Source organism: Canis lupus, chromosome 13 (genome assembly GCF_048164855.1).
Source record: "Canis lupus baileyi chromosome 13, mCanLup2.hap1, whole genome shotgun sequence".
Lineage (NCBI taxonomy): Eukaryota > Metazoa > Chordata > Mammalia > Carnivora > Canidae > Canis > Canis lupus.
Window position 1 is genome coordinate 14061264 of NC_132850.1, and position 13101 is coordinate 14074364.

The 13101-nt window shown below is 55.2% G+C and overlaps 1 protein-coding gene across 14 annotated transcripts in view; it reads left to right on the forward strand.

The window, feature by feature from the left end:
* The window catches only part of TRABD2B (TraB domain containing 2B), a 212835-nt gene that overhangs the window by 47329 nt on the left and 152405 nt on the right, over positions 1-13101 (forward strand). The gene's annotated exons all lie outside the window — the stretch shown is intronic.

The window sequence follows — 13101 nt, forward strand, 5'->3', positions numbered from 1 at the left end:
TCATGCTTGCCGCCCTGCTTGCCGCCACGGTGTCCCTTGATTGCACACACGAGAGCCGGCTCGGGTCTCATTGCTGTCCGTGTCAGGAGCACGTGATTGGGGACATGTGACTTGGTTCGTGACCGGGCAGCAAGGTCCTGCCCAGGAGGCCGGGCTGGCCGATGGGAAGGGGGCCCAGAAGCGGGGCGTTGGAGGCTTCCGGAGCTGGCACCACTGCTCTTCAGGTCACTGGAGGGATGTGTGGTGACCGTCCCTGTGGGTGACAGTGGAGACATGTGGCCTCTGCATCAGGTAGACGTGCTTGAGCTCAGTCCTTTCCAAGGTGCACAAACCTGGGTGGGCTCCTCTATCATTCTGTGCCTCAGTCTCCCCATGAATGGAAATTGAGATAATACTAGTCCCTAGTTTCCCCAACCTATGCCATCATCCTTTCGAGATGCTCATAGTCGGCTGGGGGGGGGGGGGTGGACGCGTAACCACCTGGTGCCTGTGAGAGGAGGGGAGCGGGATCTTGCTGCACTGGAGTCTGGGTGCCTCAGTGCCAACATCTTTCATTCCATCTGGGGACCAGGAGAGGATTGCCAAGCCCGTTCCTTGAAGAGTCAGAGTCGGCAGGACAGGGAAGATGCCTCGGGGTGTTGTGAACAGAGCAGCAGAGAGTGTGAGCAGAGTCCCCCTGGAGAGGTGGTGCCCGGGGTGAGCGGGAGCCTGGTGCAGCTGGGGTAAGGGGCCATCTGGGGTGGTGTGGGCGCTCTGGCTGGAAGAGGAGTTGGGCCACAGTGGCCTTTCAGTGACAGGGCTCTTCCTGAGGCCAGGCACAAGGTTTTTAACTTTGCTCGGATCTCAGAGGGACCAATCTGGGTGCCATGTGGACGGTGGACTTGAGAGGAGATGCTGGAGGCAGGAAAGTCAGGGAGGAGGCTGTGGAAGGGCCCAGAAGAGGGGCCCTGAAGTCCTGGGCTAGAGCAGGCCCTGATACATAAGATGCTCTGCATACAAGTTGGAGGGAAAGCCGTGGGAAGGAGGAGACCGGCTGAGTCAGGAGCGGTCCTCGGGGGCTTCAGGTTTTCCATCTGTAACAGTGACATTGAAATAGTCTCGTGATGAACATCAGAGCTAGACTCCCGGCCCACTTCTCACTCCTTGGACGACTGGGGTGAGAACGTCACCCTCAGTGCCGCTGTGATTTTGGTCCTTGAAAGGGCAGGACAGTGGTACCTGTGTGAGGGGCCTGTGAGGGGCCGAGGAAGAGATCCCGACAGCGCAGCGCCTGGCGGTAGCAAGCCCTCACGCCTGCTCCCCCTCGTTGCTGTGGTTTACTGCAAGCCTATTTATTGTTATTATTACTATCCTTTAAAATCTTCTCTTAGGGGGCACCTGGGTGGCTCAGTGGGTGAAGCATCTGCCTTCAACTCAGGTCCTGATCCTGGCGGCGTGGGATTGAGCCCCGCGTCGGGATCCCTGCTCAGCAGGGGTCTGCTTCTCCCTCTGCTCCTCCCCGCCCCTGTTCTCTCTCTTGCAAATAATCCTTTCAAAAATTAAAAAAATATAAAACCTTTTCTTGCCATTCCATGATTAGCGCAGTGTTCATGCTGCGCTCCCGCAGGAGCTCACCTGTCCATCCTTACCTCCTCGTCTCCCATGCCCCAGGCTGCTCCCCCAGTGCCTCTGTGTCACATTGGCTTCTCTTGGGTTTCGACTCCCAAGACTTCTAAACTGTCTGCCACCAATCCCATCTCCCCACTCCAAATCCTGTCTAAAGTGGAGTTGACTGGTAAACGGTAATGAGAGAATCTTGGGGGGCATTAGGATTCGGAGGCTCTTACAGCGTGATGTCCAGGTCTTGCTCCCTATCTTCCTCCTCAATGCAACTACCCCAGGCACGGAGCCTGCAGAGCTCTTTTCCGCCTCTCGATCTTTCCCTAAGCTGTTTCTTCCTCCTGACATGCTACGTCTGTCTGTCTGCCTCTTTCTCTCTCACATGCACAAATGCACACACTCTGACTTTTCCATCTGTGGGATCAGAACCTGTCAAAGCCAGCCTCTCATCCCACTTCTTCCAAGAAGCCTTCTCTCCTGCTGTGTGCACGCCCACCCCCCCCACCCCCCCACCCCCCCCCAGTGCCATTTGCTTCATGCATGAGTTGAATTGAATCCAGCCCAACTCCGTTCCTTTACAGATAGGGACCCTAAGGAGGGTGGGAGACCCTCTGATTCCTTCCCCAACCCCAGTCCCAGAGAGCAGGGTTCGTGTGGGATTCCCCTGGGCTGTCAGGAACATAAAGTCACAGAAAACACTATTTCTTGAGGCAGGAAAGTGTCTTTTCCTAGTGGCTCCAGAAAGAAGACAGACCGAGGCACGCATCTTCGTGCACCCCCGTCTGCCTGCCGTTTGTGCTTAACCCAGGGTTCAAGACAGAAGGGACTGTAGTTTTCAGACAAACAGAGGAGAAGGCGAAAAGGTTTATGGACTGTTCCAGAGAGGGATGGCGCTGGGCCTAGAAGAGCCCAGAGCTTTTGTGGCTCTTTCATGCTGAGCTCTCTTCTTTCTCACTCACCCCTCCGCTCTGACCTCCACCTGCCCTGCCCTCCCTACACCTGTGGTGAACCCTCGGTGTAGACATAGCACCCCGAAGAAAGAGTGAGCCTGTGAGCGGGGCCATGTGGCCCTCTCTGTGTGGCTTCTGGTCTTTTCCAGGCCCGGGTTCCCTTTCGCCTCACCTAATTTCCCTCAAGCTCTGCTCTGTGGGCCCGTGCCCGGGGTTTAGTGGCTACGATATGTAATTTAGGTCTCGTTTGCGGCTGGCAAAAGACATAATGAGTGGTCGAGTCAGAGAATGGTAATCTTGTTGGAGACCGCTGTGGGGTTGGGGTGGGCGCTGGGGGGGGGTTCCCCGTTTCCTCTTGGAAGGGGACGTCGTGACAGATGTGTGCCCCCGTCAACAAGCCTTCTCCACGTCTGGGCTGTTCGTTTCCTCTCCCTGGTGTCTAGGTTTGAGATGTTGCCCTCCGTCAGCTGCAGATGGTGAGAGCTTCGCTCAAGGACAGTTGGCACCATAAAGGCGGGAGGCAGGAAGATGGGCCGTGCGAGGAGATGCCTCTGGGTAGACCCTGGCCCAGTCTCCCTCGCTGGGGAGCTCCGTGCTCCCACCGGCTGCAGGAAGCTTGTTTTTAAAAATCCTGTCTTCGTTAGAAAAATAAAAGTGCTGGGGCTGGTCTCTAACTCCCTCTAACCCCCCTCCCTCCTCTGGGCCCGTTTCCTCGTCTGTAACAATCCCTGCCCACTGATGAAGGTGTCGTGAGTGGTCTCTGTGCACTTATTCCTTACAGCCTTCCAGTGTAGTGGGTGCTCCTATCATCCCCATTCCACAGATGAGAAAACTGAGGCGTTGAGTAGTTAACTTGGCAGGATCGCACGGCTCGTAAACGGGAGACACAGAATACCTTTGACAACGAGGGAGTGCGGTGGATTTTCTTTAAGCTCCTTCTGAATCTAAAATACAGCGACTGTCTAATTTGTAAATGATCTTTTCTCACGCCTCCTCCTTTGTCCGTGTGCCATCCTGCGGCCCCTGGAGTCACCCTTCCTGCCAGTTCTGCTTGTTCTTTAGGACGCGGCTCTTCCACGAGTCCCCACGGACGTTCCCAGCCCCAGTGAAGATCCTGGTTGGCAGCGGGTCCCTGTGTGTCCGTCTGTCTCTCCGCTCACACTGGCCAGCTCCCTGTTCTCCTTTCCTCTTACTTTCCCACTGCAGCTCCCGGTGAGCTCGGAGCTGGAAGGGGGCCGGACCATGGCCGTCCCTCTGGCTCCCTCCACCCTAGTGTCGGGCTGGCCTTAGGGTGGACAGTTGCTCGATCCACACTCTTTGTGAGTTTGTAAGTGATGAAGCAGCCAATCGGTGATCTCAGTTCCGGGGAAGCCCATCTTTTCTCCCTGACCCTTGGGCTGCAGGAGCGTCGCACCCTCTGCGTACAGCTGGTCTATTGCTGGGAAGGGCTCTCTCTCCCCTGATGTCACCTAAGGGAGAAGGAGAGAGAGCTCATGATTTCTGAGCCCTCCGGGTGCCAGCGCCATCCTGGGTGCTTTCCCTGTGTTCTCTTCTTTGCTCCTCCCCATCCTGGGGAGCAGCGGCTCGCAGTCCCATGTTTGCATTTGAGGCTTGACGCTGATGTTCTTTTCTTCCGTGGCTTTAGTCCCCAAATCCAAAATTACAAGACATGGTGGGAACTTTGGGATGCCTCTTCTGGGCCTGAGAAATCATTCGGGAGATAATGGTTTAGATATGAAATATTGGGATTTTTAGGCCATTCCGGTGACATCAGTGGCTCGTGGGAGATGATATTTGAAATTAGGACTAACCCAGAAAACTCTGGTCTCTCAGTCCCCTTAGAGATGTGGCGTTTTTCTCTGCAGTCACATCCTGCTTGCTCGTTAAGCGTGTGCTCCCTGCTTTTTTCAGGGCACCCAAATATGCTGCCAGTAAAAGGAAAAATCCTGCCAGTAATAGGTGTCTGCCCTCATTGTATTGCCTACAGCACGACTTTCTTCATGTGAACTGCACTCAGCAGCCAGGTCCTGAGCACCCACCTTGTGTGGGGTGGGACCTGCCCCTGCCTGCCACCCGCAGAAGCTCGATTCCAGAGAAGTGCGGTATGGGGCAGAGGTGTGGAAGCTCATGCCATGAGCTTAACGTTTGGTGCATGGATCTTCTTCTTCTTCTTCTTCTCCTCTAAGATTTTATTTATTTATTCATGAGAGACACACAGAGAGGGAGGCAGAGACACAGGCAGAAGGAGAAGCAGGCTGCATGCAGGGAGCCCAACGCGGGACTCGATCCCGGGTCCCCAGGATCACGCCCTGGACTGAAGGCAGACGCCTAACCACTGAGCCACCCAAGTGCCCCGGTGCAGGAATCATCAGAATTCAAGTCTAACTCCGCTGCTTGACAGTTGTTTGACCTTCCATGAGTCACTTCACCTCTCTGAGCTTTTGCTCCCTCCTCTATAAAATGTGGATAAAGACAGTTTCTCCAGCCGCACAGGGATGGGGGTGAGGAGTAGGCAAGATAAGGTACATGTTGCACTCAGCGCGGGCTCTGGCAAAGAGCGGAGCCTCGGTCAGGAGCAGGTGTGATCATGGGGAGCTGTGCTGGAGAGGGCTTAGGGAGCAGAGTCACTAACCACCTGCTGGGGGCCCAAGGGGGCCTGTCACAGGAGATGACGGGAAAGCTGCCTCCTGCAGGCTGAGTGGGAGTCTGCCAGGAGAGAAGGGCATGGGCGGGGTTGGGCTGCCGTCTCCAGGTTTCACTAGGAGCCGCATCTTCTACTGCTCCCAACGCAGACTCTGCCTTCTATTTTGAGAGGAGGGGAGCAGGCTCCTGCGAGTGGCACCTTGAAGGCTCTTCAGGATGCAGGCGATGCCCGTGTGGGACTCTTACTGGAACCTCGGGCCACCAGGATGCTCCTCTGGCAACCCAACTCTGAGTCCTGCGTCTGGCTCTGAACGTCCCCCCACCCCCACCCACCTTGGAAATGTGGCCGATGACGAAACCGAGACATCAGTCCCGCTTGTGGCTCCATCCACGTTGGAAGCAGATCATGGGAATTTTCTGAATCTGGGCCCTGAGCCAGAAGGCATTTATAATCAGACATGGAGCAATCATTAGAGCAGAAACAATAAATTACAACAGCACCAGAGAACTCCCCAAAGCCACTCACGCGAGTGGGAATCCGGGGAGCAGGATGCTAGCAGGCGGCCAGGGGCCCTCCCGCCCCGCCGCACTCAGACCACGTCCCCTTGCACTGCAGGCCCCCGGGGCGGGGGGACACATGGGAATGGGGAGGGCTCGTCCACTAGAGCTCCTTCAGGGCCGGGCCCCGGGGAGGCGGGCGGTCAGCCCCGTGTGCTGGGGAGAGCCGGAGACATGGGAATCAGACCTGCTGGGCAGGTACAAAAATGGGGGGACGGCAGCAAGACACTGCCTCTCTCCAAGACCTGCTTCCCTCGTCTGTAAAGTACAAATGATACTTGCCCCATCTTCCGGGATCACTGTGAAGATGAACCTGTTACACCGAGCCCAAGGCCTGGCACATGCCAAGTGCTTCGTCATGTCAGTTCCCTGCCGCCCCTTCCTTCCACCCTCTATCTGTGCTGTGCTGCGGGTCACGATTTAAATTTAAACCTAGCTGAATCGGTTTCTCAGTTGCTCCAACACATGTCAAATGCTCCATACCACGCACAAATGTTGCGTGGTCACCGTATTAGACAGCTCGGGGGCAGACCATTCACATCATCGCAGAATGTTCTATTGGACGGTGCTGCCTCCACGTCCATCTGCTACTTGGGAAAAGCTAGCCCTAGCACATACTCATTGGAGCAGACCTTGGGGTTATTATATGTAGATTATTGAAACCGTCCTGTCCCTCAAGGAGCACACACGGTCTACCAACTGAGATGTGCAGACAGCGCGAGCAATGCCAGGATGCTGGGCCCAGAGGAAGGGCGCCTAGAAAAGCCTAGAGGGAGGTGGGGACGGTTCTCTGGAGGGACAATACCTAAGCTGGTCTATAAAGGATGGAAGGTGGAGAGTGACATTCCAGGTAGAGCGGCCGAGGGCATTTCCAGACAGAAAGCTGAACACGTAGCGCGTACGAGCCCTGCAGTCACTTATTCCTAGGAAAGCCTGGAGTGCCAGGTGGGGACGGACAGGAGACAGGCCGCATCAGGAGGGTCCTGCCTGCGGACGAGGTTGCAGGCGGAGCCCAAGGGCCCTGCTGTAGCTGCCCCCCTCCCCGCCCCTGCTTGTACCGAACCACTAAGCTGAGACCCATAGAAGTTTGTGGTGTGACCCAGGCCTAAACTGCTAGAAGCATCCATCCTCTGGGACAGTCACTTGGCAGCTGACAGCTTGTGTATCCTTCCAACAACCCTGTTGGACAGGGGTAGTTAATCCCCACGTGAAGATGAGGAAGCAGTGAGTTGCCCAGTGTCGGCCTGCCATCCGGCGGGCTGGCCGCCTGGGACCTCTCCTCTCCGAACACCAGAACCCGCCACGTTACAGCTGCGCACCTGTTTGGTCACCTGGTCCCTTGCTCACACACACCTTCCCTTGCCCTGTGGATTTTTCTCCTGCGCATATCCCTGGTCTCCCCTGTATCAATCCCCCTCTAAGGGTCATTCGGCATGCATGGGTGTCACAGTGTCTCCCATCTAGAAACAACCCTCTAGATTCAACCCCACCCCCACCCCCACCCCTGCCAGGCCCTGGCCCGCCTCTCAGCTTCCCTCTCTAGCTAAGCTCCTCTAGTGACACACCTGCCCTCACTGCCCCTGGCTTACTTCCCACTCCCCACCCCTTCCCAGCCAGTTGCACCCCTAGTCCATCTTCACTGCTGCTCTGACACCACTTGGGTTAAAGCCACTAGAGGACCTCCGTTTTGCCACATTGAAGCATGCATCATTTTAGTCCTGTCCTTGGTGGCCCTTCTTTTCTGCATTCCACGGTCCTGAACACCGTGTTTGTACTCCCAGTTATGCCGCCGTCTCTTTCTGTCACCGACACAGGCAGAGGTCTTAGGGCTGATGGGGCCAGGACTGGTAAGGACCAGTAAGTGGTGGAACGAGCTGGCGCCATGCTGATCACTCCTGAGTTAATGTCTTTATTTTTATTTTTATTTTTATTTTTTGAGTTAATGCCTTTAGCCCTGAGCTCTAGACTAGTGTGTTCAGCTGTTGACACGGCAACTCTCCCCAGATGCCTCTCAGGTATCTGGGATTTCACATGCTAGTAAAAGAATTCTTGATGTCAGGCACCCCTCCTGCACCTTCCAGGGCCCCCCAAGACTTCATCTAGGTGAATGGCTCAGACCAAAAACCCAGAGCCATCTTTGATCCCTCTCTTTTCCTCTCCACTCCTGGATCCAAACCATCAGCAAGTCCAGGCAGCACTGCTTCTCCCTAAATTCTGACTCCTGTCTCTCACCACCACGCCCCGTTGCCACCCTCTACCCTGGCCACCTGGCATCTTAGTTGCAGTAGCCCCCCGATGGGTGCTTGCTTTGTGCTGGTCTCCCTACCGTTTCTTCTCCTATGGAAACTATAGGGATCCTCATTCATCCCGGTCACAGTGCTCTCCTGCCTTATAAGCCTTCTGTGACTTTTTTTTTTTCTTAATTTTTATTTATTTATGATAGTCACGGAGAGAGAGAGAGGCAGAGACACAGGCAGAGGGAGAAGCAGGCTCCATGCACCGGGAGCCTGATGTGGGATTCGATCCTGGGTCTCCAGGATCGCGCCCTGGGCCAAAGGCAGGCGCCAAACCGCTGCGCCACCCAGGGATCCCCTTCTGTGACTTTTTAATTCACACTTAGAATACGTGCAAAGCCATCTCCAAGGGCCTCCTGTGATCTGACCCTGCTGGATCTCACCACATCCCTACCCCCCCCCCCCCCCCCCCCCCCGCCCAGCCCCTCTGTTCGCCTACTCCAGTCTTGCTGGCTGCTTTGCTGCTCCTGGAAAGTTAAGAGCCAGCTGATCTCCTTCCCAGTCCAGGGCCCTTGTGCTTACTGTCCCCTGCCTGGCATTTTCTTTCCCTGGATCATTCCATGGCTGGCTCCCTCCTTTGTTAAGGCCTCTCTAATCAAATATCAACTTTCCAGAGAGGCACACCCTTGGAAGGTAATACCTCTTTCACTCTATGTGCCTTTATTCTGCTTTATTTTCTCCCCTGATGCTTGTCACTACTTGGCCATCGGGTTACCTATTGCCATATAACAAACCGTCCTAGACTTAGTGGCTCAACAGTCCTTCTATTATGCTCATGATCGGTAGGTTTGGGATTTGGACAGGAAGCAGCTACTCCAGATACCATCCTTTGAGGTCACCCAGGGGTGTTCAGCTGGCAGCGGGGCTGGTGTGGAGAATTCACAAAGGCCCACTCTAGAAGGCAGGTACAGTGGAAGGCTGGGTTCTCCCCACGTAGTCTCAGGCACTCTCCACGTGGTGTGTCCAGATTCACAGCTGCACTTCGCACGCGGTGGCTCCAGACTCCAGGAGTGAGCATTCTCAGACACAGGAGGTGGAAGTGCCAGTGTGCCTGAGTCCCGGGCCAGAAAACTTCCACCAGTGTCTCAGAGAAGTCACGGAACCCGCCAAGGTTCCAGGAGTGGGGCTGTAGACCTCACCTGTTTGGGGGGAGGAATGTCGAAGCCTTGGTGGCCACCCTCAGTTTGCTGCATCTGTTTACTCTTAGATGTCCCATGGAATTCATCAGGATGCAGGCTTCGAGAGGGCTGAGACCTTTGTCTTTTTTTTTTTTTTTAATATTTATTTATTTATTTATTTATTTATTTATTTATTTATTTTAATTTATTTTTTATTGGTGTTCAATTTACTAACATACAGAATAACCCCAGTGCCCGTCACCCATTCACTCCCACCCCCTGCCCTCCTCCCGTTCTACCACCCCTAGTTCGTTTCCCAGAGTTAGGAGTCTTTATGTTCTGTCTCCCTTTCTGATATTTCCCACACATTTCTTCTCCCTTCCCTTCTATTCCCTTTCACTATTATTTATATTCCCCAAATGAATGAGAACATATAATGTTTGTCCTTCTCCGACTGACTTACTTCACTCAGCATAATACCCTCCAGTTCCATCCACGTTGAAGCAAATGGTGGGTATTTGTCATTTCTAATAGCTGAGTAATATTCCATTGTATACATAAACCACATCTTCTTTATCCATTCATCTTTCGTTGGACACCGAGGCTCCTTCCACAGTTTGGCTATCGTGACCTTTGTCTTTTATTTTCTGCTTTACCCCTAGCACTTAAAGCAGCCCCTGGTGTGTAGGAGGGATCACAACAACTGAAGAGTGAACAAATGAATGAATGCATGGTTTTGTGTAGAATAAGCCACTTATCTCGTGTAGGTTTTGATTCATTATTTAAAAATATCTAGATGATTTTTCTTCCTTGGCTTTTTTGTGTAGAGTGTTCTAGAACAGGGGAACATTAGAGAGCCTCCAACTGAGCCCCATGAAGGTATGACCAGACCCTTCTCTTCCCCCACGCCTCCTGCCCAGACACACCTACCTTCTGTTTGTTCCAGTTGGACAGGTATGCTGACAAGACCCATGGGGTGTGGCCTTGGGGAGCACGTGAGTCCACAGGTGCAGAATCTGGTCCCAGCTCTGCTCACAAGCTGCTGTGGGATCCTGGGTCTGTCCCTTTCCCTCTCTGGGCTGCACTTTTCCTCTCTACAAAGTGAAGGACTTGAAGTGACCCTGAAGACACAGGCCCCTGAGTGGGGGAGAGACAAGACTTGGTGAACTAGAAGCCTGAAGGTGTTTTGGGGGGTTAAGTGATTCTGGGAGGAGGGCCAGGGGATGAACGGACATTAGGCTCATGTATATGCTCCATGTGTATGCTCACACAGCTGGTTTCGAGTCTCCTGCGTCCACCAGCAGCCCTGAGGGGCAGAGCAGGGCCAGGAGGGTGGACAAAGTAGGCCCAGTTACCATGGCTCTCTTCTCTCCCCCACCCCAGAAACGGCAAGTGGCGTTCCTTTTTTTTTTTTTTTTAAGATTTTATTTATTTATTCATGAGAGACAGAGAGAGAGAGAGGCAGAGACACAGGCAGAGGGAGAAGCAGACTCCATGCAGGGAGTCTGATGTGGGACTCGATTCCAGGACCCCATGATCATGCTCTGAGTCAAAGGCAGGCGCTCAACTGCTGAGCCACTCAGGCGTCCCTTCTTTTTTTTTTTTTTTTTTTTTTTTTTTTTAGGCGTCCCTTCTTTTCTCTTTCTTTCTTTTCTTTCTGTCTCAGGGTGTGGAGCCGGGGAGCCGCTGGAGTCAGCCAGGAGCCAGGCCCTGATCCAAAGGGATCAAGGTGCAGATACCCAGAAAAATGCCACCGCCCCTCAGGAAGGGCTGCGCACTGTGCTCCTGCCTGCCCTAATCTCTGGGGCTCAAATTTTGTCAGAGCCAACACTTCCCTCATAAGTCACCTAGCCTCCTGGCCTTTCTCTTCTTTGGTGTCTCCTGTCAGATGCCGAAAGGCATTCAGAAAATTGAACCCTAAACGTCAGCAGACCGTGGCTCAGGGGCCATCTCTGGGAGGGAGGCAGAGAAGGTCTCGGTGGGGTTTGCAGGGAACTGGAAGAGTCTGCAGCTCAGCCTCTGCTCCACACCTGAGCACCTCCCTGGCCGGGTGCTAGGGGACTGGAGATGAGGGACGGTCGTTCCCCTGAGCATTGCGGGGTACGTGTATCTGGGTGGTTGGAGCTGGGGGCGGTGGGAGTGAAGTCCACACAATAAGCAGCTGCTTTCGTATGGCGTCAGTGCCAGGGATCCTGGGAGAGGGCCGTTGGCTCGAGGAAGACAGAAAATAAATACACAGGCAAAAAGCAGCAGGAAGAGCATACAGGTAGAGGCAACAGCACATGCAAAATCGCAGAGGCAGAGAGGCATGCGGGGGCAGGCGCCCGGGAAAGGAAGGCGCCCAGGCCGAGTCTGAAGGGGGGCCCGGGGAGAAGGTGTTCCAGCCAGAAGGATCAAAGTGGGCAAGGGCACAGGTGTGTGAACCACCACAGGTGTGTGTGTGTGTGTGTGTGTGTGTGTGTGTGTGTGTAGGTGAGGACGGGGAGCCGAGTGGGGCAAGGACAGAAAAGGCGGGCCATTTCGGTTGGCAAGCCAGTGGCGTAGGTATGCGTGGAGGGGGAGGGGGAGGCCTCCGGCTGGAGGGGGGGACGCCGGAGGGGAGGCACTGGTGGCGGTGTGCAGAGTGATCCAGGGTGATCCAGGGTGGTCTAAACTTTAAACTGAAGATGATCTTTAACGTTTAGAGCCTGGCTGCCTCCCTGCCTACCTTGTCCCCTCTTCTCAGTCCAGTGAGTGTGCAGATGTTATTGGGGTAAAGTGTTCAACAGGCGTCTTCTGTTACGGGTGGTCCCCCATTTCCCTAGTGGGGGGTTCATTGTGACAAGAAAGCAGCACCCCCTGTGGCTGCTGGGCAGTCGGCCCTCAGGGGGCGGCTGCGAGCATGAGGACGGGCTTCCCTGCAGCCCGTGTGGCCGAGGAGGGTATGGGCTCCCTGGAGGCTCCCTGGAGGGGTGGCTCACCCCTGGGAGGCCCGTCCTCATGCCCGCAGCCGCTCCATGAAGCACTGCCATGCTCCTGCTCTCTGGCATAGCTTCAGGCTTGTTGACTTGGAAGGGAGAAAGCACTGGAAGAGGGAATGTTTGCATATGGCTTTACAGGCCTCGTATTTACCCGCATTGTCAGGGAAACGGGGCTGCAGGGCTGAGTCACCCTGGGCAGGAAGACTACACCTGGCACCTCTGGTGGTCTGAGCCCACCCAGCCCTCGGGGCCGCTGTGAGCTTGCACCAGGCCTCCTGGCGGCAGTTGAGCATCTGCCCCCGCTGGTTCCCCTGCCAGGAATGCCCTCGGGGCCTCCCCACCATGCTTTGTACCCACCTCCATCTTTCCTTCCCGTGACTTGGCCTGCAGCATCCGATCTAGCCCTTGCCTGACATCGCACCTTGTGCATATACACGGATGGCAGGGCCTTGTTTGTGGGTAGATTTTGGTTTTCATCCACTTCTTGAACCTAGGAGCTAGCACTTACAGAGCGTGTGCATCTCGAGGCTCCGTATGCAGGCAGCGCTTAGAAGAGGCTGTCCTCATGGGCTCTCTGAAGCAGGGGGGCCGGAGGAGGGAGGCGATGGGGCCCAAAACTTTGCACCAGCCTGCAGGACTGCACTCCCCAAAGAAGTTACCTTGGCTTCCTTCCTTTATAAAAATGTTCGGAGGCTGTGCCACACCCACCGTCCTCTCCCTCTCCCCGAGCCCTCTGTGCACACGGCCACTGGGCAGCAGTGGCTTCGCCTCCCAGCCGGGAAGGGACCCGCCACCCAGCTCTTAGCACAGCCTGTAGCTTCTTCGCACCACGATGGGGCCTGGGGCGGTCTGGGCGGTCTGCCAGGGGACAGCTCAGAGAAGGGACAGGCTGGCCCCTCCGGCTGCCAGGGCCAGCAGCCCCGTAGGCAGGAGCGCCCTGGCAGGTCGGGGAGGGCAGAGGCATGAGGACTCCTTCGGG